Consider the following 25,253-nt stretch of genomic DNA (forward strand, 5'->3'; position numbering starts at 1 on the left):
TAATAATGCCTACATTACAGGGACTTTGTCAAACCCAAATAGAGAACAAATGTTCTTCAACTTACAATGGGATTTTGTCCCTATAAACTCATCATAAGTTGAAAATACAGTAAGTCAAAAATGCATTTAACACACCTAACCTACCAAACATCATAGCTTAGCCTAGCCTACCTTAAACATGCTCAGAACACTTACATTAGGTTACAGTTGGGTAAAATCATTTAACACAATGCCTATTTTATAATAAAGTGTTGAATATCTCATGTAATTTACTGAATATTATAATAAAAGTGAAAAAATGGGTACTCAGATGGTTTCTACTGAATGAACATTGGTTTCTACTGAATGTGTATTGCTTTTGTACCATTGTAAAGTCAGAAAACTGTTAAGTAGAACCATTCTAAGTTGTGGATGGTTCAACATCTGTATGTTGTTAGGCTATTATGTAAACAGAGCAATATATACTATTGTTATCATTACAATTACCACCACAATAGCCAATTGGTAAATATGAGTCACAAAATAAAAAATACTAGATGAAAGCTATTAAATAGGCAGAAACTTAGGTTTGGGGCTCAAGGAATTCACTGAACTTGCCAAGCCTCTTTCACCCAATTTCTCATCTCACTATTTTTTTTTTTTTTTTTTTTGAGATGGAGTCTCGCTCTGTCACCCAGGCTGGAGTGCAGTGGCACGATCTCAGCTCATTGCAACCTCCACCTCCCAGGTTTACGCCATTCTCCTGCCTCAGCCTCCCAAGTAGCTGGGACTACAGGCGCCCGCCACCACGCCTGGCTAATTTTTTGTATTTTTAGTAGAGACAGGGTTTCACTGTGTTAGTCAGGATGGTCTCGATCTCCTGACCTTGTGATCTGCCCACCTCAGCCTCCCGAAGTGCTGGAATTACAGGAGTGAGCCACTGCGCCCAGCACATCTTGCTATCTTTCAGAAAATCATTGTATCAGGTTTGGTGCAGTGGCTCATGCTTCTTGTTGCAGCTGCTCAAGAGGCCAAGGTGAGAGGATCGCTTGGGGCCAGGAATTTGAGACCAGCCTAAGCCACATAGCAAAACCCAGTCTCTTAAACATATATATATGAAAAAATATACATTACATCAGGAATTTCAGTTTCCTTCTTTAAAGTATGGGCGGAAAGAAGGGAGTTGAGAGGTTGTAAGGGGAGAAAAAGAACAACAGCAGTAAAAGGCTTAAAGTAATTAGGAAGTCAGATACACCTGAAATACGTAACCCTGTTTTAGCATTTTACAAGTTGTCAAAAGGTAATACAACAATTTTAAAAGTAATGCTAACAATATTTTTCTTCATTCAAAAGAAAAATACTAAATACAAATATAGTTTCTACTTAGTATGCAACAATCTATCATGAAAAGTGCAATGTCTCCGAGCAATGTCTTCGAGAAATAAGGGTAACATGTGAGTCCCCCTGTTGGAGTGCAGTGGCACAATCTCGGCTCACTGCAACCTCCGCCTCCCGGATTCAAGCGATTCTCCTGCTTCAGCCTCCTGGGTAGCTGGGATTACAGGCACAAGCCACCATGCCCGGTTAATGTTTTTGTATTTTTAGTAGAGACAGGTTTCGCCATGTTGGCCAGGTTGGTTTCCAACTCCTGACCTTAGGTGATCCACCCACCTCGGCCTCCCAAAGTGCTGGGATTATAGGCGTGAACCACTGTGCCAGGCCTTACTTTCTTTTTTAGGCAGAAAAAGAAGATAATTTTTAATCTGTACCCAAAGGCACAGACGATACAAATGTAATCTATTTTGATGATTGATAATCATAAATATTTACTTAATTTCAACAAAGTCATGATTTTTTGCTCTTTAAACAAAATATAACTGAATCTCTTTAACTTTTATACTTAAAATGATTTAACTTCTCCAAAATGTGTTTAAAGTTTGAAAAAAAGCTAATGAAATCACTTCCTGAAGCCATTAATTCATCTTTTTAACATTACTTCTGGTGACTTTAATCCACACACACATTGTACATGAGTCATACTGATGCTGTGTTATTCAATTCATTATATTTTGAAAAGTACTCTATGGTCAAATTAACTTTGAGAAACACGGTTTAAGCAATTTTATTGTTTGCCCAATTTGAATTTTCACAGGCTTCTAACAGGATACTTAAATTAACAGATGCTTTTTTACAAATTTCACATATACTCATAGGAAGAAAACAAGCTATCCAGGGGTGTCAGAGATAGTTAGCTGACAGGCAGACAGATGCCAAGAATTTGCTCCACAATTTAAAGGGCTACAATCAGGATAACAGAAGTGTGAGAAACAGACTCAGACAGCTTAAGGGTTTTTGTTTCCCAGAAGGAATACCAATGGAAGGGATACCATTGTCCATTTCTATACCTTTCTGTTCTGAATAGCCATATCCAAGCAGCTTTACTGTGTGAGATTCCTGGAGAATTAGAAGTACTTCCCTAGATGATTCACTTGTAATGCCAACTTAGGTGTCTGAATGCATGCAAAGGAGGTTGAGGGTCTTCTGAACTAGTGGAAAAAAACTGAAATAACATTATTTTCTGAGAAGGTAATCTATTTTAATCCATACAAATCCATTTGGGCTTTACCATTCTATCCCATATCTAAGCAATGGCTGCAGCATCAAAATGTTCCTTAAAATTAGTACATGCCAAACTCTATAAACTTATTTTCAGGCTATGACTTTACTTTTAATAACATAAATGAGTTCAGTGGGACTTATTTTAATTATTTCTGAAACGGTTTATTTTTAGTAAATATAATAGTCCCCCACATGGAAAGCTATAACCATGCCAAAAATTTTCTAGGAGGAGATAAAACCCTATTTATAGACCTATCAGTTGCTCCTTGCTTAGGTTGTAACATAGTTTCCACTTTAAGCCTGATATGACCTCCCGGGACTTCTCTGGTCTCTAATAATGTCCCTTTCATCCTGAAGTTTCCCACATTTATCTTTATCTCCGCCAGGTACTTAAGTTAAGCTACTATGGGTTGGGGGAAGGGAGAAGGAAAGAATCTCCTTTGTAAAAGCCATCTCCTACAGAAGAGTTTTAGGTAATTTTCAGGAACTTAAAAAATGAAAGATAGTTCTTCACTTGGTGGGCTTTTTTGGGAGAGAACCTCATAAATATTCAACAATCATCAGGAATACTGCTACACAGTAATCAATGCATATGGGAAATGGAAATGGCAACAAGGCCTACTGGTGTCTTAATCGACCTCTGATTTATCTTAAAGTTTTGCATCTTTTAAAAATCCAACAAGAGTAAAGGTATTTTAATATACAGGATACCACATTCTCTAATCAGAGGAAAGCTAATCAAGGGAGCCAAAATACAAATAAATGTAAGAAATTTTTCCTAAAAATTGTGATCTCAGGGATTAAGTTGTTATTATTGGTGTTGTTTACATTAGCTGCTGGTATCGTTACACTCCTCACTTAAAATGCTAATTGGTGGAATCTCCCCTTCCCAATCTCTGCCTATGACTCCATCAACAATTTTAGAAGGTATAAGTACCTTATTCTAATCCAATGAGCCATTTTCAATTTCCTTTCACTAGCAGTGGCATGACCCATATCCCATCTCACCCCAGCCCTTCCCCACTCCATACTCTGGATAAAATTTTTAATGAACCCTGTTTTTACTGCTCCAGCAAATCCTAACCCCTTTCATCTCTAAACCTCAATAACATTTGCTGGTCTTGGTTCACTCATTTTTTTTTAATCTTAAATACATACTTCTTTTTTGTTAATTCCATGTTTGTAGGTCTTGTATCCTGAATGAGACTGCAAATTGTACTCAACTGTAAAGGCCTAGTGGGCAATGACACATCTTATCTCAGCATCATCAGTTGGTCATGCCAACTGACTGGCATATAACAGGCACATAATAAACATTATGGAACTATTTGTTGAGGTGATCTGGATGGCAGAAACAGCATACTACGTATACTTCTCTTATATGAATCTCTCAGAGCACACCACTGGGAAAGCCCAACATAACGTGTGGCAGAGCTAAATCACAAGCAACTCCTCAAGAGAGGAAGGGAGAAGAACATGAGCATTCATTAATACCAACCCATCTTTCATTAGATTCCCATCAACATTCTCAGGAGCTCAAACAGATGGTGTGAACACAGGATGTACCAAGTGATGCAGCAAGCAATAACATTTCCTCACCGCAAGAAAATTCTTCCACCTTTTCCATCTAACTATATCTTACTTAACCTTTAAGGCCTACCTCTTCCTGTCCACCCAATTCACAGTGAAATCCCCTAAGCTCTCCAGTACCTGAGGATGAGTAGCTATTTAGCATTTTCACTTAAAACAAGGGATGGATCTAAACTTTAACAAAAATAATTCAAAATAAACACCAGTAAAAGTCACCTGATTGTAAAAGTTGGCAAACACCAGGAAATACTTCTTTTAATTTTTTTTCAGTTGTTAAACTTATCATATAAAATGTATTTCCCTTTTTAAAAGAAGATATATGGGTTTTCTGGGGTGATCTGAGCTGAGGCATGAGCATGAATGATCAAATAAAACTCTCAAGATCATATCCCAGAGGCAGCATGGCATTGAAGAACGAACTGAGGTTTGAAAGTGAAACAGACCTACAATTAAATTGCCAAATCACCATTCATTAGCAGTGACCTTGAGCAAGTACTTTAACCCCTCTTAACCTGTTTTGTAATCAACAAATGCAGAATTAAGATGAAAATTAGAAATAATGTACATAAAACACCTAGGCCAGTGCCCTTCTTAATAAATTTCAATTGTTAATGGTTTTGTCTATTGTCATTTTTCTTAGCCCACAACAAATGACAGAAAATGATTTACTGGCAAATCTGACATTTTAGGGCTTCTACTGTAATTTTTTTTTAATTGGAAGCAACAAAATATTAATAAGAACTCACCTTTAAAAAGCTATTTTCTCTGTGAATTTAAAAGTAAACCCTGGTCAGTTGCAGTGGCTGATGCCTATAATCCCAGCACTTTGAGAGGCAGAAGAGGAAAGGAAGATTGCTTGAGCCCACGAGTTCAAGATCAGCCTGGGCAACATAGTGAGACTCTGTCTCTATTTTTAAAAAGTAAAAAAAGTAAGATCTGCAGGAAGAGAAACACAAAGTGTTCTCTTGGGTAAGGTGTATCTATTAAATCAGATGGCTAGGATAATTTACAAGCAAAAAAATAAAGCTCTTTAAGGGAGCACCTAACAGGATATATATATCCTGTTATTTCTATTGTGTGTGTGTGTGTGTATATATATATATATAATTATATCATTATAATATGTGTGTATATGTGTGTGTGTGTGTGTATATATATATAGATGGATAGAGATATACAGATATATATATATATATATATATATAGATGGATAGAGATATACAGATATATATATGGTTTACTCCTACCTGGAATTTCTATGATATCTATAAATCTATATAGGTTTATAAATATAGATATCATAGAAATTCCAGGTGGGGATAAACCCAATATTGTAGTATCTATGTCATAGAAAGGCTATGGGTAAAGATAATTTTTTAACCTAATCCAAATTCTGCTCCTCCCTCAAACCAGGGATATCTACCTGATAATCACAAGCCAAAGGGAAAGAGAAAAGAAAATATCTGCCTGTCTGAGAAAAGGGGAATGAGGAAGGGGTGGGCAGAGCTGGCTATAAAGGACGGGAATTTCTTTATGGAGGAAGGAGAAAATTGAATGCTGCACCATCTTCTTTTGCTGCTTTCAGGTGATGGAGGAATCCCTAAGTCATTTACTTGCTCTAGTAGCGGGGCTGTGAAAGAGGAGACAGTAATGTTTGGTCCTCCTACAGGGCAGGATTAAAAGCTGTGAAGGAGTTAAAGAATATCAGAGTGAAAATGCTGGCAGGACTTCTAGGGCCTTTTTAGCCAGCCTAGTGGAATGGAAGAGTCTGGGCATTAGAGCCAGATGGGCCTTCCTTAAGTGACCTTGGGCAAGTTGGACAGCCTCTCTAGCCTACACTTTTCTCATCTGTAAAACTGGGTTAACAGCATTTGCCCTGCAGAGTCATAAGAATTTAATAAGGTAACAAATAAAAACAAACTGCTTCAGAATAGGCACTCAATACAGGTTAAATGCTTTTCCCCTAAACCTCAAGGCTAGCGATAAAATGCCACTGGAATATATAGTGATATACCATACATGCCCATTTTCTCCTTTTCCTCTCATTGTGCATCAAGAGAAGCAAGTCTAAAAAGAGAAAATAACTTTTCCAAGGTTGCAATACTAGTTACTGGCAGAATTGGGGCTAAAAGCCAGTTCCTTCAAGTTCAATGCAATGTATCTCGCCTCATTAGGAACAATCCCTTAGGGATGGGCTCTGAGAGTAGATGCCAACAAGAAAACAAGCTAACTGCAATGTCTGCCATTCCCTGTGATTCAGATACCTAAGAGTTAAACATTCAGTCTCAGCTACGGCTCTGGAGTTGGCTGACTCCTTAGGCACTGAAATCCATTCCTCTATGTGATTGGTTGGTTCCCAAAGGGGTGGGGAAGAGGAAAAGGGAGAAGAATGTCACCCGATCCCCAGGGGTAAACAACAGCAAAAGCATCTGCTCAGGTTTTCAACTAAATCTGTGAAATATTTCTGAACACTTGACCACCAAACTTGAAAAACTGTTAACTTCTGACCTTAATCAAAAAGGTTGTTCTGTAATGACCAGATCCTTAGTAATGCAATCTGGACAAACAAATGCAAAAAGACAGTTTAATATTTCTCTAGCACAAAATTAGTACCCAATGCTCGTGTGCTCTAGGTGCTTGAAATCGACACTGCCACCAACCCTCCTCCCCCTTTGCCATTACAGAGAGAAACCAGCCTGCTTGCTTCCACCCTACCATTTTACTCGAACTCTGCCATTTCGGAAATATGACAGGACTACACAATCACATTCTCTCCTCTGAGCCACCTCCTTTAAGAGCAGCCCCATCCCCTTGTAACTTTCTGTAATTATGTTAGCACACATGTGCAGGGCAGAGAGAAGGGAGGGTTTGGGGAGAGAGAAACCCAATACCCTGCCAAATCCATTGGGAAGTCTGCCCAAGTTATTAATCCAGGACGGGGCCACATAACTAAATTAGTTGAGGCAATGCCCTTCAATTGTAGCTAGATTCTTTCCCCAGGGGAGAATGCAGGAAGCGTCTGCCTCCTCAAAATCTTATTACCCCAAACAACTCTTTTTTTCTTCAGAAGTTTCTCTCTCCCATTTCAAAGCTATATACAAAATACTTTTGTTTTATGCAGAGAATCAGAGAGGCAGCCGCTCTCCCTGAGTACACTACAGGGACTCCACACGACTGGTCAGTAAGGAGCTGCTGAAAAGTGCATTCCCTTTGTTCTTACAGCCACAATGAAATTTTAAAGTCCCAATTATGTAAACCAGGGTGAGGGATGAAGAACTACAGTTAAACCAAAGAGAAAGCCTCCTGCAGAATGACTAAACCTGGAAGTCCTTTTACAATCTCAAGCAGTACAGGAATCAGCTCTAGTTCACCTTAATACGGCACCAGAAACGAGGAGTAAGCCATACCCTCTCCCAGGCCCACCCTAAACAATCTGGAATTGCTGGACAGATCATCTCTCAGAAACTGTGTAGACTACAAATGACCCCAAACCACTCTACACTCACTCAAAGAGGAAAGATTCCTCAATACTGAGCACAAGCAAATCAGCTCCAGGAAGTTAAGTGGCAGAGGCTCCTTATGCCTCCTCTTTGTCTCTATTCTTTAATCCCAAAGCCAGATTTAATCTAAATCATGTTACTAATGCCCTTTGCTAACACAGATGTCTCATTTATAAATCCTAGGGAACATAAGTGACTTAGCTCTCTTTCACAGTAATGCTCAGCAAATTAACTACTCAAGGAGGTTCAGTATGGTTACTAAAAACATAGGCTTCGGTATCAAGCTAACCTAGATTTAAATGCCTGTTCTACCACTTTCCAGCTCTGTGACTTGCTCTTCTCTAAAGCCCAGTTTCTTCATTGGTAAAATATGGCTTCTACTGTCCACCTTATAGAGAGAATGGGTGTTTGCATGTTTGTTTGTTTGTTTGTGACAGGGTCTCACTCTGTTGCTCAGGCTGGAGTGTAGTGGCGTGATCTTGGCTCACTACAACCTCTGCCTCCCGGATTCAAGCAATCCTCGTGCCTCAGCCTCCCAAGTAGTTGGGATTGCAGGCATGGGCCACCAAACCCGGCTAATATTTGTATTTTTAGTACAGACAGGGTTTCGCCATGTTGTCCATGCTGGTCTTGAACGCCTAGCCTCATGTGATCTGCCTGCCTTGGCCTCCCAAAGGGCTGGGGTTACAGGCACAAGTCACCGTGCCCAGCCAGGAGAGTGGTTGTTAATAGTAATGAGGAGTGGGCCGGCCGTGGTAGCTCATGCCTGTAATCCCAACACTTTGAGAGGCTGAGGCGGGCGGGTCACCTGAGATCAGAAGCTCGAGACCAGTCTGGCCATCATGATGAAACCGTCTCTACTAAAAATACAAAAATTAGCTGGGAATGGTGGCTCATGCCTGTAATCCCAGCTACTGGGGAAGCTGAGGCAGGAGGATCACTTGAGCCCAGGAGGCAGAGGTTTTGCAGCAAGCCGAGATCACGCCACTGCACTCCAGCCTGGGAGACACAGACTCTATCTGAAAAATTAAAAAAAAAAAAAAAGAGTAATGAAAAGTGGATGGTATGTGCATATGTGCATTAGCACAGTACCTGATGCATAGCAAGCATTCAGTAAATAGTACCTGGTACTATAAATTATTATTAAGGACCATAAAACAACTTCTATAAAGGAATAACACGGCCACCTGACAACCTTATTAGCATTCCTGCACCTTACCCATCCCATCATGAATGGTAAACAGCATGAGAATGCCAAAATTTATTTAATGACTATATTGAGCAACTGCTAGGTGACGGGGGAAAAGAGTGAAGGATACAACTTCTCCCTAAAAAGGAGCTCATGTTGGTAGGGGAAGACACAACAAAAAAGAAGGGGAGGAAGAGAAAGTACTGAAAGGGGTCTCAGTATGGAACTACTACCCAGCTTAAGTGTTCCACTGTGAAGGGGCTGGGTTTAGATCTATCTCAGCCGTCAGGGTCATGTTGAATAGATCTGTTAGGGTCATGGGGCAGGAAAATGTCGGAAAGCAAGGCCCATTCTGGAATTCTATACACTAAGAATGAGGGGAGGGGACAGTGAAAATGCACAGTGAGAGAAGGATTTTTATCTTTTCTCTTCACATTATGCCAGGCAAAAATTATAGCAGGCGTAGAGTTGACAACCATGATCAAACATTTTCAGGCAGGAACTACAAGATGACTGCTTGTTAGGTTAGTGTAGCAGCACATATTTATTTTTTAGCAAATAGACATGGGGCTCTCAAGGAATTATAATCATGTAGTCATGAAGATACTCACTGGACACAGTGCACTGCACGGGAGGCTGGGAGAAGGGGAGGCCAGAAGGGGCTGGGTTCTGTAAGTCAGTGGCGTGCAAACTCACAAACCAGTGCTCTTGCTCTTTCCTATAAATTTTCATCATCACAATCGCAATCTGTCAAACTCTCAAATACACCTTAAAGCCTGCACTGCTGATGGAGTACAGCAGGGCTTGGCCACTCCTTGGTCATGACAGTACATGTTCTTCAGGAAACAGCTCTGCACTGGGAAAAAAGCACTCCACTGAGAATGAAGGCTCAATATCACAGACTCAGCTTTGCCACTAGCAAGAGCTATAAGAAAATAAGACTATGGCTTTGGTAAGTCATCTAACTTCTCTGGAACTCAGTTTCCCCAAATGTAAAACGGGGGTGATATGATTAAATCTAGCTCTGACATTCAATGGCTCAGGAACTGAGGGCCAAGCTGATGTCCTCTACCCAGAGTTGTTTCAGTGTTAGGGCTGACATGCCAAAGGGCCAGGGTATCAAGACAAATGATTACAATTCACTCTCTAAACCAAACTGAAAGTTCTGGCAAAGTAGAAAGCCATCCACAACATTTCTGGTGTACAAATTAAAAAGACTTACATGCTGAGCCATACCACTCATTTTATGAAGGTATCTCTATTCCTTGGACATTAAATCAAGAAAGTAATTAACAGGAATCAACAGAACAACAGTAAAGTCACCTGGCACCCAGAAGGGCACATTGTTTGCTTGCTAAAGGAGCCCTCCAAACTCTACAGCTGAGAAAGCATACAGGGGCCTTAGAGTCAGCATTCATTCCAAAAACACAGGAATGATGGTTGCTATTTCTGCTTAATAGATCAGGACCTCATAAATGGGTGTCATCTTCACTGGACGAATCATATAGTAAGAAATAATCTTACAAATGCCAGCACTCAACAAACTGGCAGCTCTTTAGAGAGGACTCTCTGGGGACCCAGAGCTGCAGTAACTGAGGGAAATGTATCCAGATTAGATCAGCAAAGGCCTCTCCAGTTCCCCATGAGGTATTGTAGGGGGCAATGGTGCTGGCCAACACACAAGATTTACACAATGAGCTCCCTGAATACTGCACGTGTTCGGGTCAAAAGAGCTGCCACTCTGCTACAAACAATTCATGAAGCAGCAGATGCCAACTGTCCTGTCACCTAGGCCTTTAGCTGCAATTCCTCAAGAAAGCCTGATAGCCTTGGTTTTCATAGTAGTCACCTATTCCTCCCATTTTAAATTAAGGAAAATAATCCTATTTATTGTCTCAGTCTCTTCACCTTTCTTTTCCCAACATAAAAACATGTTTTCCCACCATAAAAAAAATATATTAAATAAGATGTGGTATATCCACATAATGAAGTATTATTTAGCAATTAAAAAATGAAGTACTGCTATAACATGGATTGTGCTAAGTGAAAGAAGCCAGACACAAGGGACCACATATTCTATTGAGTCTATTTATATAAACTGTATACAGAATAGGCAAAATCTGTAGAAAAGTGGAGACCACTTGTTGCATAGGGCTGGGGAAGTAGTGGGCACAGAGGAATTAAGAAGTGATGATTGGCCAGGAGCAGTGGCTCACGCCTGTAATTCCAGCAGATTCAGAGGCTGAGGCGCGTGGATCACTTGAGGTCAGGAGTTCAAGACCAGCCTGGCCAACATGGCGAAATGCCACCTCAACTAAAAATACGAAAATTAGGCAGGTGGCATGCGCCTGTAGTCCTAGCTACTTAGGTGGCTGAGGCAGGGGGATAGCTTGAACCTGGGAGGCGGAGGTTGCAGTGAGCCGAGATCATGCTACTGCACTCCAGCCTGGGCAACAGAGTGAGACTGTCTCAAAAAAAAAAAAAAAGAAAAAGAAGTGATAACTACGGGGAATGGAGTTTCTTGTGGAATACTAAAAATGTCCTAAAACTGACTGTGGTGATGGTGATGGCTGAATGATTGTAAACATGCTAAAAGCCACACACTTTAAATGGGTGAACTGTACAGTATGTGAATTATATCTCAATAAAGCTGTTTTAAAGTGCCCTTGGAGAGTATATCACCTCCTTTGGGAAGGAAATTTTAATGAGGGAACTTTGATTCTTCTAGCCATCCCTTGTTTCCAAATGCCTTCCTGCTCCTTCCTATCAATGATTCACTTTGCTATTCCCATCCTCTGCTCACTGCACTATCTAGCTCAGGTTTACACCTTTCCTACGAAAACGACTGGGCTATTAGTTTTGTTTTGTTCTTCAAGTCCACCTCCACTCTAGTGGACTTTAGTGTCCTTTCTTACACACCTAGTCTCCTTCTGTCCCAGCTCACATAGTAAAACAATACATATACACAGAATAGTGGCTAAACACCTGCCACACCATGAAAAAAAGAATGAGGATAAACGACCGCATAAAAGCACAGGTTTGGGAGTTTTAACTAATTTGGTTCCAATCAAAGCATTTGGCCAAGTTACTTTAAATGTCACTGTCAGTTTCCACTGCTGTAAAATGGGGAAAACTAATGTATCTAATTGCATGTGGTTATTATAAAAATTAAATGATTAATATGATGCCTGGTCATGAAGGTCCTCAATAAATAATAACTGCTATTTATGGAAGTCTTATGCCCAGTTTTTCTCATGCTGTCATTCGGCAGCTCAGCCTCTATGTCAAAAAGCCAACAATAAAAGCAGGCTGTTGGCGCCATCAAATTGTTCACCATCAGTATTCCTATTTGTTCTAACCCATCTAACTCACAGATCCCAGTCTATTCCTGATACTTTGGCTTTTTTACTTCAATTTGTTTTCTTATTTCTGGGCTCACTTTAACCTCAAACATGTTTAGTATTGCCTTTCCAGTTCCATGTCCCCTTCTCAACCAAAATCTGCTTACTGCCTTAATTTTATACTTTAAGCCACTCTGGACAAATTGTTTACCCACAGTACCAAAGCACTCAGTATCCTATTCTTCCTAAAAGCATATCATGAAATCAAAACAAGACGGACTTTAGAAAGAATTATGATAAAAAAGCTTACAACCTTACAAGGGACTACTTGGCAGCCATGAAATGATGCAGCAGACATAGCTAATGGCATGAAACGATGTTTATAATACAGTAGGGCTGAGCTGGAGGCATTTTACAAAAGTTTACACAATATGATTGACATCTGGTAAGGAATTTTAAAATGTGTATATATGCAAACAGAGTTACGCTGAAACAAGATAATCAACAACAAAACGTTAAGATAAAGTTAAATATATTAAGGCAGATTTTATTCTATTCTTTTGATCTGCTGTATATTCTAAATTTTCTTCAATGAATGCAAATTACTTTTGTTTTAAAAAAATATTTTAAGGACTTTTAAAAAAGAATTAATTTAAAGATTGCAATGCCTCTTAGCATTTTCTTACCAGCCACTATAGTATGGCTCAGGAGTCAGAAAAACCAGGGTTCAAATCCCTATTCTACCACTTATTATATGTACGACTTTGGCACATCACTTAATGCTTTTAAGGCTTGCTGTTCTCATGTGGAAAATGAAGAGGAAACTCCTAGCCAAGTACTTGGCACATAGTCTTCCATAAATACCAGTGCCCTTAACTCTTCCACTCCTTTACCCTATGACAGTGGTTCTCAAGTTGAGTGTGTATAAGAATTACCAAAGCATGTTAAAACAGATTACTGGACCCCATCCTCAGAGTTTCTGATTCAGTAAGTCTGGGGAAGAGGCAGAGACCATGAATAAAGGTAAGTTCCCAGGTGATGCTGATGCGGCTGGATTTGAAGCCACACTTTGAGGATACTGCTCTAGGCAATAAGACTTACAAAGTCTTCTTACAACATGTTATACAGGTATGAAGTGCTCTTTCACATCAAAAGTATTTCAGGAATACATGCTCACTGGATACTGAATTAAATTAGAAGCTAATACTGCACATCCACCCAAAAGGCCAACCTTACAACATGGGATAATTCACCCCAGCACATTGAGGGAATTGGTCTTCCACTTAAAGCAGTCAGCAAATAACAATTATTAACACTGCATTTAGAATATTCTGGTTCCAGCATGGGAGAAAACATGAGAATGCAGACACAGATCAGACAAATGAAGAGATGGACAAGAGAATCCACTGCAAGAAGTTCTGTGCCTGTCTGGTAAATTCATCTGGGGCAGAGGGGCAGATTCTGTTGTGTCACAGAACACTTGCTTTGCTCTGGGTGCCCTCTGTTGACAAAAACTGACATAGCCACTTCCTTCCCACCCTTTTCTCCTCCCACCCTAGGGCCAAGAGTCCCTCTAGTGTGACTCAGACTTGAGGCAAGGTTTCCAGTTAGAAAATTTTCCTAAGCCCATATGTAGGCAAGACAGACCTTTCCTTCCTCCAGCTTTCCTAAGTCCCCTTCTCTGTGTGCTTGTATCTGCAGCTTATCTCCAAACAGGTTAATTGTTTCAGGACCATGGAACAAAAAGTGAACAGCATTTAGCATAATGATATGTGAAATTTAAATCACAATTGCATTTCATTTTAGAAATGGCTAGTATTCACACAGAGGGAATAAACTGAGTTTGTAAATAGTGTCAAATACAATGTGAAACTCTGTTGGTATTAAGAATACTGATAAGGCCGGGCATGGTGGCTCATGCCTGTAATCCCAGCACTTTGGGAGGCCATCGTGGGCAGATCACGAGGTCAGGAGTTCGAGGCCAGCCTGACCAACATGGTGAAACCCCATCTCTACTAAAAATACAAAAATCAGCCGGGCATGGTGGCTAATTTTCCAGCTAGTCAGAAGGCTGAGGCAGAAGAATTGCTTGAACCTGGGAGGCAGAGGTTGCAGTCAGCCAAGATTGCGCCACTGCACTCCAGACTGGGTGACAGAGCTAGACTCCATTTCAAAAAAAAAAAAAAAAAAAAACTAGACATGTCTAAATCAGGACTTTGGTCTATGGGCTACTTGTTTTTGTAGAACCCACACACAGACTACCAGCTAAGATAGCTTTTACATCTTGTAATGACTGAAAGAAAAAATCAAAAGAAAAACGACATTTCATGACATATAAAAATTATATGAAATTAAAATTTCAGTACCCACAAATAAAGTTTTACTAGAATAGAGCCACAATCTTTTGTTTACTATAATCTAAGCCTGCTTCCCTGCTACCGTGCCAGAGTTCCTGAGTAGCTCTAACAGAGACCATATGGCCCAGATGCTCTCAGATGCTTTACAGAAAGTTTGCCCCCTCCTGTTTTAAACTATTGATAAATGTGACACCTGAACCTTCAGTCAGGTATGAAGTGCTGGGTTTGAAGTCCTATGGCTCTGTCTTAGCAATGACTTCCCCCAACATTTAGTGTGAGTCCTGCACGTGGTGAGGGGTCAGCCTACACTGCCTAACACACTCCCCTTGCATCCACAGAAGCTGAAGGTACTGTGCTAGATTTCTGGCATGTTTTTTGGCTAATACTTATCAGCAATCCTATAAAAGCATCCCATCTTACAAATGAGGAAGTAAGCCTAAGGGAAGTTAAGTATCAGTCCAAACTGGAATTTGAACTCAGGTCTGTCTGACACCAGAGTTCTTTGATGATTCCTCACTGGTTTTCAAACTGTCTTCCAGTCAGCAGAGCCTTATGGGGGAAAGGGCTCCAGGCCTTTCATATCTTTTTTTTCTTTTTTCTTTTTCCTTTTATTTCCCCAACTTCTTACACTTCCATATTGTTTTAGAGATAGGGTCTTTTGTCGCCCAGGCTGGAGTGCACTGGCACAGTCAGCTCACTGAAGCCTCGAACTCCTAGGTTCAGGCCATCCTCTTGCCTCAGCCTCTAGAGTAGCTGAGACTACAGGTGCACACCACCACATCTGGCTAACTTCCAAATCTTTTCTAGGAGGACCATTCCATTTGCCTTTTAAATAAATTGTGGCCAAGGAATTGGTTTTTTTTAAAAAGCCAATTTTATGCCACTTATTACCACCCTTGGCAAATCTCTCAGGAAACTGCAAATCTTGATTTCCTCATCTGCCAATGGAGATTAAAACCCTTCCCCCCAACCCAAATAATAAAGACTCACTGGGGTCTTACCAAAGATCAAATGAGAATGGGTATGAAAGCAATACCCATTACAGGTATTACAGCAATACCTGTAAACTATACAGGACTATAGATATATAACACATAACTATCACCCCTTAGTAAATAGGGAAGCAAGTGGGGAACATAATGTTTGCTGCTGAGCAAAGAAAAATTAAGCATGCAAGTAAAATGCAAAAAAAAAAAATTCAAGTAAAAGTAAATAAATGCCCAGTGCAAATATCAACCCTGGAATTTAACACATTTATTTTAAAACCCAGATTCACTCATTAACAACTACATAGCCTTGGACAATGACTTAATCCCTTTGAGCCTTGGTTTCCTCACCTGCAAATGGGATTTAAAAACTACTTGCTTTATACAGTGCCTGCACATAGTCAGTATTCCACCTGTTAGCCCTCTTTTCATTAGGACACCCCCCGTCCCATGCCGAGACATGTGTTACTCTGAAATTAAGATAATGTATGGGGTCCCTGTACCAATAATAAAATACCAGAATTAAAGAGCTAAAAGTATCTTTATCTTAAACGATCCTGTGATCCACACGACACCACAAAGCTTGTGAGAGCACAGGCTAAAGACACACTAAGGGAACAAAGATCCTAATGTAGTAATAGGAGATACATGGGAAAAGTTCTACTAATTCAATAAGTATATTTATTGAGTGTCTTAAGAGCCTTCTATGGCTCCATAAAATGACAGATTTACATTTAATATCCACTTGACCAAACCCATTAAACTTGTAAGAGGCACTCTCTTGCTGAACATCAGATATCTAGCTTCTTAAGTATTAATTTTTCATATCGCTCTGGCAAGGCAAAGGCAATAAAAACCTAGTGAAAGTCTGACCACAGTTTTGCTTTTTCCCCCACTTTGTCCATAAGAGAAAATCCAAATGGAGTAGTCTCTGTATTTCAACAGGCTGAAGTTGAGTTTATTTAATTTATCCCGTTACCACACTTTACCAAATTCATATTGGGCACATACTTTGTGCAAAGTATTCAAGAAAACTAAGAAGCATGAGAGAACTCTTGTTCTTACAGAATTCTGTGTGTTGGTCAAACCTTTTCACCATAATGCAATACGCAGTGATAAAGTACTATTACAAAGTAGGAGGCTGGGCTGGGCATGGTGGCTCACGCCTGTAATCCCAGCACTCTGGGAAGCCGAGGTGGGCGGATCACTTGAGGTCAGGAGTTCAAGACCAACTCGAACTGGCCAACATGGTGAAACCCCATCTCTACTAAAATAAATATATATATATATAAATATATAAATAAATAAATAAATAAATATATATATATATATAGAAAAGTTAGCCAGACGTGGTGACACATACTTGTAATCTCAGCTACTCGGGAGGCTGAGACAGGAGAATCACTTGAACTCGGGAGGCAGAGGTTGCAGTGAGCCGAGATCCAGCCGCTACAATCCAGCCTGGGCAACAGAGCAAGACTTTATCTCAAAAAAAAAAAAAAAAAAAAAGTAGAAGGCCGGGCGCAGTGGCTCACGCCTGTAATCCCAACACTTTGGGAGCCTGAGGCAAGAGGATTGCTTGAGCTCAGGAATTCAAAACCAGCCTGGGCAACATAGCAAGACGCTGTCTTTACTAAAAATAAAACATTAAAAAATTAGCTAGGCGTGGTAGCACATGCATGCCTGTAGTTCCAGCTACTTGGGAGGCTGAGGTGGGAGGATCACTTACTTGAGCCCAGGAGTTCGAGGCTCCGCCACTGCACTCCAGCCTGAGGGACAGAGAGAGATCCTGTCTCCAAAAAAACACAAAAAGCAAAGTAGAAAGCATCTGCCCTGGAACACTGAGTCAGCTCGCAAATAAATGCACTAGCCAAAACCTCAAGGAGAAGGTAGCATTTGAAGTGAGATTTAAAGGACGAACTGTATTTAAACATGGGACATGGGAAATAGTGTAAGTAAAGGAATTAGAATTCAAACCCACATTTAATTCCAAAGCTATGCTACCCCACCCCACAGTGTGGCTTGAACAGAGTACCTTACACAAAACAGAAGGAAAAAGACGGAGGCCATATCACAGAAGGCTTAGGATATCACACTAAAGAATATTCAGCAGATAAAAGCTAAGCAGAGTAATGAGACTCCAGTGAGATCAGAGCTGTTTAAATGCATGATTACATAGTACTTGCTGAGAGTATTTTCTGGTGGTACCAAAGTTTCTAACACAAGATCTTAAGTTACCTGTTGTATTCCCCTGTCTCTCTAATCAACCCTAGATGAGATCAGTATAATAGTATGCAGCTAATGCTATTAAGAAAATTAAAATATTTAATCTGTAACTGAAACCCGTAACTATATTGTCCGCCAACTATGAGTCCTTTTGTCTTACCTTATACTTAATTAGTTGGTTTCATTCTAAATCATCTGCCAGTGACTGTCTGTTGAAGAACAAAAGACTGAATAAATATGTCAAGCTTCTTAAATGTAACTCACAAAATGGTAGCCAGAATTGATTATAAAAAGACCATCGATTGCTTGGTAGTACTAACCGCTACAGCAAGAATATCCCTACTAACTACTTAGCTGCCCTAACCAAGTCTAGTCAGATGAATTTCTCGATTTTGAAAATTGCTAATGGAAATTCTATAATTTTCCTTTGTAAATGGCCCTATCTTTAGTCAGATAATTCTTTTTGATGGTCACATTAAACCTCTCATTACAATACAAATCAATTGCCTATATACAAAATAACAGGTCAATCTACTGAAAAGTCAATCAGTGAAATTATGATCCATCCATTAACAAAATATTTAAGCAACTGGGTCATGAGTGGACTAACAATCACAGCTTAACAATCCCAGCAACCCTAAACTAAGCAAAAAGAGGCAAAGCTAGGGGGAAAAGTCAAACTGCGGCATAAAAGGCAGGATGTGACAAACCAGGTACAGAAGAGCGATGAGAATAAAAGCCAGCCATATTTTTAATACTTCTGGCATCATTCATCTATCCACAGATCCACAGTAGCCCTGAAGGATTTAGGAGGTGAGAGAACGCTCAAAGTATGACACTCCCAGGACCCACAAAAACCAAACCCATTACCACCAAAGAGTCCTTAAAGCAAAAAGAAGAAACTTGGGCCCAGAGATGAGAAGATGAGAAGAGACTTTCTAAGGTTACCTGGAAAGCCAAAGGCAGAGTTTAGTGCAACCTATTTTCACAACATCAGGCAATAAGTCACTCTTGACCTAGGACATTTTTAAGACTTTAATCCTTTCAAACATCCTATGATATCCTCACATTCACAGAAAGCTGAGTCTTGAGAGAAGTTAAGTGATTTCCTCCTAGTCCTCGCAGTATTTCCCAAACTCTCTTGGATCCAAACTTTATGGAAATGTTCATACAGACATGTTAAACGATTTGAAACAATCAGAGGCAATAAGGAAAAATTTCATAAGGGAGATTAAGTTGTGAACAAGGATCTTAATGGATACTTAGGATTCTGCTGGTAAAGGAGAAACATTTCAAACGAAAGGCATTAGGAAGAAATAAATGCCCAAGATAGATATTGGAAGGACAGTGAAGAGACATATAAAGCAGAAGAAAGGCCGGGCACAGTGGCTCACACCTGTAATCCCAGCCCTTTGGGAGGCCAAGTCAGGTGGATCACCTGAGGTTGGGAGTTCGAGACCAGCCTGACCAAAATGGAGAAATCCTATCTCTACTAAAAATACAAAATTAGCTGGGTGTGGTGGCACATGCCTGTAATCCCAGCTACTCAGGAGGCTGAGGCAGGAGAATTGCTTGAACCTGGGAGGGGGAGGTTGCGGTGAGCCAAGATCGCACCATTGCACTCCAGCCTGGGCAACAAGAGTGAAACTCCGTCTCAAAAAAAAAAAAAAAAAAAGCAGAAGAAATATGTTACTAGGGTAGTAATGAGAAACAGAGCTGGAAAAATGGGAAGCAAATTGTAGCGAGCCTTGAATGTCTGGCTCAGTTTTTACAAAATTCTGCTCAAGTTATAAAGTCCCAAAAATGACTCCCTCTTATACGCATGCTGCCAAGACCCTAGAGTCAGGTAAATAAACTTACACAGATTTCATTTCCTTCACAAAGACCTCTTTTTCTTGGAGATGTCCAACAGCTAGATTCCTGAGCTAGAAATTTCAAATCTACAGATAATTCATTTCAAATAGTGAATAAGAATCAAAAGGAAAATGAGAAAATAGACTTAAATCAGAATGTGAGAACTAATCATTCCCTTGTAAAGCTTCCTTATGGCCTCTTTTCCATAAAATAAATGAGAAAAATGACTTACTAGCCCTATTTACATGCCAAGAAATTTACATATGTTATCTCTAATACTGTAACAACCTTTCATAATAGGAATTATTCCTATTTCACAGATGAAGAAATTGAGGCTCAGAGAACAAAAACTTGCCTAAAGTCATTTAGCCTGTAACAGCAGGATTGATATTTAAACCTAAAGCCAAGGAGGGTGTGTGCATATGTGTGTGTGTCTGTGTCTGTTGGGGGGGCAGGGGTGTCTGTCTGTCTGTCTACAGAGAAATTGCCACAAAACAGCTTTATATAGAAGCTACAGTTTAAAAAAATAAAAGCCAATGAACCTAGCTGATCCTCACTCTGCCATATACCTTAGGACATGCAGAGAGCAGCACAATTTCTCTTCATCACATGAAGAGCTTTCTTGCCCAAACATGCTTGCCACCAAGCATCTGGAGAAGGCTGTAGCCAAGCACGAAGCCACTACAAATCTGCAAATCTTCTTTGAAGGAACCACCAGGCGTCAGCAGAAAGGCAAATGCCTGTTTTCATAGTTGCTTTCATAAAATAGTTATTCAGAATTTATGCAAACTTAGCAAATATGGATGAAAACAATTCTGTTTTCTTTTATTGGAGAAGGAAGAAGATACATATTACAAAACCTCATAACTGAGAACAAATATTTGCAAATTGTAAATCTGACAAAGAACTTGTACCCAGAATATATAAAGACTTCTTACAACTCAATAAGAAGAAAAACCAAATAAAAAGTGGGCAAAAGACCTGAATAGACATCTCACCAAAGCAAACATAAGTGGCTGATAAGCACATGAAAAGGTACCTACTTAATTATTAGGGAAATGCAAATTAAACCACAATGAGCTATTACCATACACTCATTATAACAAAAAGTTAGATAAAACCAAGCCACTTTGGAAAACAGTCTGCGGTTTCTTTAAAAGTTATGCATGAGGCCACGTTGTCTCAAGCTGGTAATACCAGCTACTCAGGGAGGCTGAGACAGGAGGATCACTTGAGGCAGGAGTTCAAAGCTAAATTGAACTATGATTGCACCACCACACTCCAGCATTGGCGACCTAATTTCTCTTTTATTATGATTATTATTATTTTATTTTATTTATTTTATTTTTGTATTTCTGGTAGAGATGGGGTTTCACCGGGTTAACCAGGCTGGTCTCAAACTCCTGACCTCAAGTGATCCACCCTCAGCCTCCCAAAGTGCTGGGATTACAGGCATGAGCCACCACACTGGCTTATTTCTCTTAAAAAGAAGAAATTATGCATGAGATTACCATTGCCTCAGTAATTCCACTCCTAGAAATCTACCCAAGAGAAATTAAAGTATGTCAACACACAGATTTGCAGGTAATTCTTCATATCAGCACTATTCATAATAGCCAAATTGGAAACAATACAAATATCTACCAACTGGTAAACAAATAAACAAAAGGTGATACATCCCTATAATGAAATATTATTTAGCAAAAAAAAAAAAAATGACACAGTGATACATACTACAACCTGGATGAACCTCAAAAACATTATACTAATTGTAAGAAATCTCATGCCAAAGACTACATATATCATATAATTCCATTTATATAAAATGTCCAAAAGAGACGATTTTTTTTGTTTTTTTTGAGACATGGTCTCGCTGTGTTGCCCACGCTGGTCTTGAACTCCTGGGCTCAAAGGATCCTCCTGCCTCGGCCTCCCAAAGTACTGGGATACAGGCATGAGCTACCGTGTCCAGCACAAAAGAGGCAATTTTATAAAGTCAGAAAGCAGAGCAGTGGTTGGCTGGGGGAGAGAGGGAGGACTGGAGAGGGAGCAGGGAATGACTGCAAAAGAATCTGAAAGAATTTGGGGAATGAGGGAAATGTACTAAAGCTGGACTGTGACACAACTCTATACGTTTACTAAATATCACTGAACAAGTCACTTACATTGAGTAAATTTTAGGTATAGAAATGACATCTTAATAGAACTTTTTTTTTTTTTTTTTTTGAGACGGAGTCTCACGCTGTCGCCCAGGCTCGAGTGCAGTGGCATAATCTCAGCTCACTGCAACCTCCGCCTCCTGGGTTCAAGCGATTCTCGTGCCTCAGCTCCCAAGTAGCTGGGATTACAGGCACCCGCCACCATGCCCCACTAATTTTTGTATTTTCAGTAGAGATAGGGTTTCCCCATGTTGGCCAGGCTGGTTTCGAGCTCCAGACCTCAGGTGATTCCCCCACCGCAGTCTCCCAAAGTGCTGGGATTACAGGCGTGAGCCACTGCGCTGGCCATAGAGCTTTTTAAAAAGCAACTGCCAAATACATATTTATATTTATTTTCTCTACACAGTAACTCCAAGGGAAACAAATATGTAAGAAAGGCAAAGTAATAATATTTTGTTTGGATATAAAATAAATAGTCATAATAATTATTATATATTCACAAATCAATAAATATTGATTTGACCCAAAAAATGGCTTTATTAGAAGGAAAGAGATCTATAAAACTGCTAATTTCTGGCCAGGCACAGTGGCTTATACCTGTAATCCCAGCACTTTGGGAGGCTGAAGCAGGCGGATCACTTGAGGTCAGGAGTTCGAGATCAGCCTGGCCAACACAGAGGAACCCCATCTTTACTAAAAATATAAAAAGTAGTCGGGTTTGGTGGTGTGCGCCTGTAATGCCAGCTACAGGGGAGGCTGAGGCACAAGAATCACTTGTACCCAGGAGGCGGTAGTTGCAGTAAGCAGAGATGACACACCTGCACTCCAGCCTGGGCAACACAACAAGACCTTTTCTCAAAAAATAAAAATAAAATAAAATAAAACTGCTAATTTCTCATCTTCAACAGTAGGAAGCCAAAGAATAGTGCCAAAATTTGGACAAATCATGAAACAGCAGAATAAGCATATTACTTAGCATGGCAGTGAGCAGCAGAAGAAATAAAATAGTCTTTCCCGGAGTGAAAAGATTTTTAACTGTTTGAAGAATGAAATGATCTAAAATGTAATAGTAAAGCTGATTACATGGATTGAGAAAAGTGCTACAAGAACACTAGACACTACATCACATACCAGACCTTCATCCACTAGAGGGTGTAATGACAACACCACAGAAGGACCTAAACTATTGATGGGTGACCTGGGGTCAGATGTTGGACAGAAGCAACAGTTTGAAAAAGCTTTGCACAAAGGCTGAAAGTGGGGTTCTAGACAACCTAACAGGGGGGAAGAAAAAGCAATTTCACACTTCCTGTAATTTAAGAGCAAAGCAAAAGCATGTTTAGTTAAAAAAAAAAAAAAAAAAAGAGGATCAGAAAGAAAATTATTATAGATTGTGAGATACAGAAGGGGTAACATTTTACTTCTGAACCATTTTAATTCAGTCTCCAGCTGGGGGGCCTTAGAGCTTGGGTGGAGAGATGGAAAGTAGGGGAGTGACTGCTAAAAGGTATGGGGTTTCTTGTGTCCCGGCATGGAAGCTTACGGCTGTAATCCCAGCACTTTGGGAGGTTGAGGCGGGTGGAACGCATGAACTCAGGAGTTCAAGACCAACCTGGGCAACATGGTGAAACCCCATCTCTACCAAAAATACAAAAACTAGCTGGGCATGGAGGTGCACACCTGCGGTCCCAGCTACTCAGGAGGCTGAGGTAGGAGGACCACTTGAGCCTGGGAGGCGGAGGTTGCAATGAGCAGAGATCATGCCACTGCACTCCAGCCTAGGTGACAAAGTGAGACTCCATCTCAAAAAAATAAAGGTATGAGATTTCTTTAAGGTTGCATTTTTAAGGACTGTAAGTATTAGAACAATGTTTTTCAAACAGGTTGCAATCCATTAGTGGGTCCAGGAAAAATCCAGCAGAAATCAATTTTGGTCAATTGTTAGTCACAATCGACAATTTTTTGAAGAGGACAGAAAATATCACAGTACTTAGAACATGGTTAAGATAGGCAGCATTTGGTAAGACTAATTCTAAGTTATAGTCAACATATATGTATGTGTGTATACTGGGTCATGACATAAAAGCAACTGCCTCCTTGGGGTCAGTCTTTTTTTAAGCTCAAAAGCACTAAGCTAGAACCTGAACACACTTACCATGTCCTCCATTCCACCAACTATCCCCGAGGGAAGAAAAGTAGTCATCATTTCTTCAACCAAGCCAAATGAGCACTACAGAAGATGTATTTGCTGTTGTCCACGGCTCCCAATAAAAAAAAAGCCTTGAAAGTTCATTGCAAAAATTTGACTAAAATAAAGTTCATTTTCTACCCATGAAAAAACTGGTTAGAAAAAAGAAAAAAAAAATCTTGAGGAAAGAAAATACTTGTTAAGAAAAGAAACCCTTAGGTCATTTTAAATTTACCCTCTGTATTAAAAGTAAGGCTGCCACTCTGAATTTAAATCTATAATTGTCTATGTTATATTTGTCAACTTAAGCATCCCCTTTGATGTTCCCACTTGTTTCTGCTAATCAATGGGACATTGTGTCTTTCAACAGAATTTTAGAAAATTGAAGAAAAAAATATAGTTTTGAGAAGTCATTGACAAGCATTTTAAACATCAAAGAATGGGCCCGGCATGGTGGTTCACATTTGTAATTCCAGCACTTTGGGAGGCTGAGGTGAGCAGATCACCTGAGGTCAGGAGTTTGAGATCAGCCTGGCCAACATGGCAAAACACTGTCTCTACTAAAAATACAAAAATTAGCCAGGCTTAGTGGCGCACGTCTGTAATCCCAGCTACTCAGGAGGCTGAGGCAGAAGAATCACTTGAACCCGGGAGGCAGATGTTGCAGTGAGCCGAGATTGCACCACTTCATTCCAGCCTGGGCGACAGAGTCTCAAAAAAATTGACAACATGACATTTTTCTTTGTATTTAAAATATGAAAAGATAAAATTTAGATCATAAGTTATTTTAACAAACAAGATAGAAAACTTGACAGAAATAAGTTACTCAAGAACTTTCAAGTCATATGAAGACTTCATGCTCCCACATTCTCCAAAGATTCCAGAATATCTTATCTTGTCACACCAGCAAAAGAACACTCATATTCAGAGAGACACTGACAGACAAATACAAAAGGGAAATACAAGACATGGAGGCTGAAAATCGGGGTTCAAGTCCAATTCTTTACTTACTACCTATATAACTAAGACTGGGAGATTCATTTGACAGTCTCTGTGCTTTGGTATTCTTTTATCTATAAAATAGGGATAATAAAGCCCAAGCCACCTAGCTGAACTATTGTGAAGATCAAAAGTGGATATACACAGGAGGGTTTTGTAAACTGTAAAGCAGTTAGCAGATATTAGTTAGGTTTTTTGTGTACCACAAATATATACATTTGTATTCATCAATTAATAAACAAAATAGTACACCACAGCTTAAATAA

At 39.8% G+C, this 25,253-nt stretch overlaps 1 protein-coding gene across 19 annotated transcripts in view; it reads right to left on the reverse strand.

Annotated features, from left to right (window-relative positions):
• Positions 1-25,253, reverse strand: part of RBFOX2 (RNA binding fox-1 homolog 2) — a 291,043-nt gene that overhangs the window by 170,180 nt on the left and 95,610 nt on the right. The window lies entirely within an intron of this gene.

This window comes from Pan paniscus, chromosome 23 (assembly GCF_029289425.2).
Source record: "Pan paniscus chromosome 23, NHGRI_mPanPan1-v2.0_pri, whole genome shotgun sequence".
In the NCBI taxonomy this organism is placed as follows: domain Eukaryota; kingdom Metazoa; phylum Chordata; class Mammalia; order Primates; family Hominidae; genus Pan; species Pan paniscus.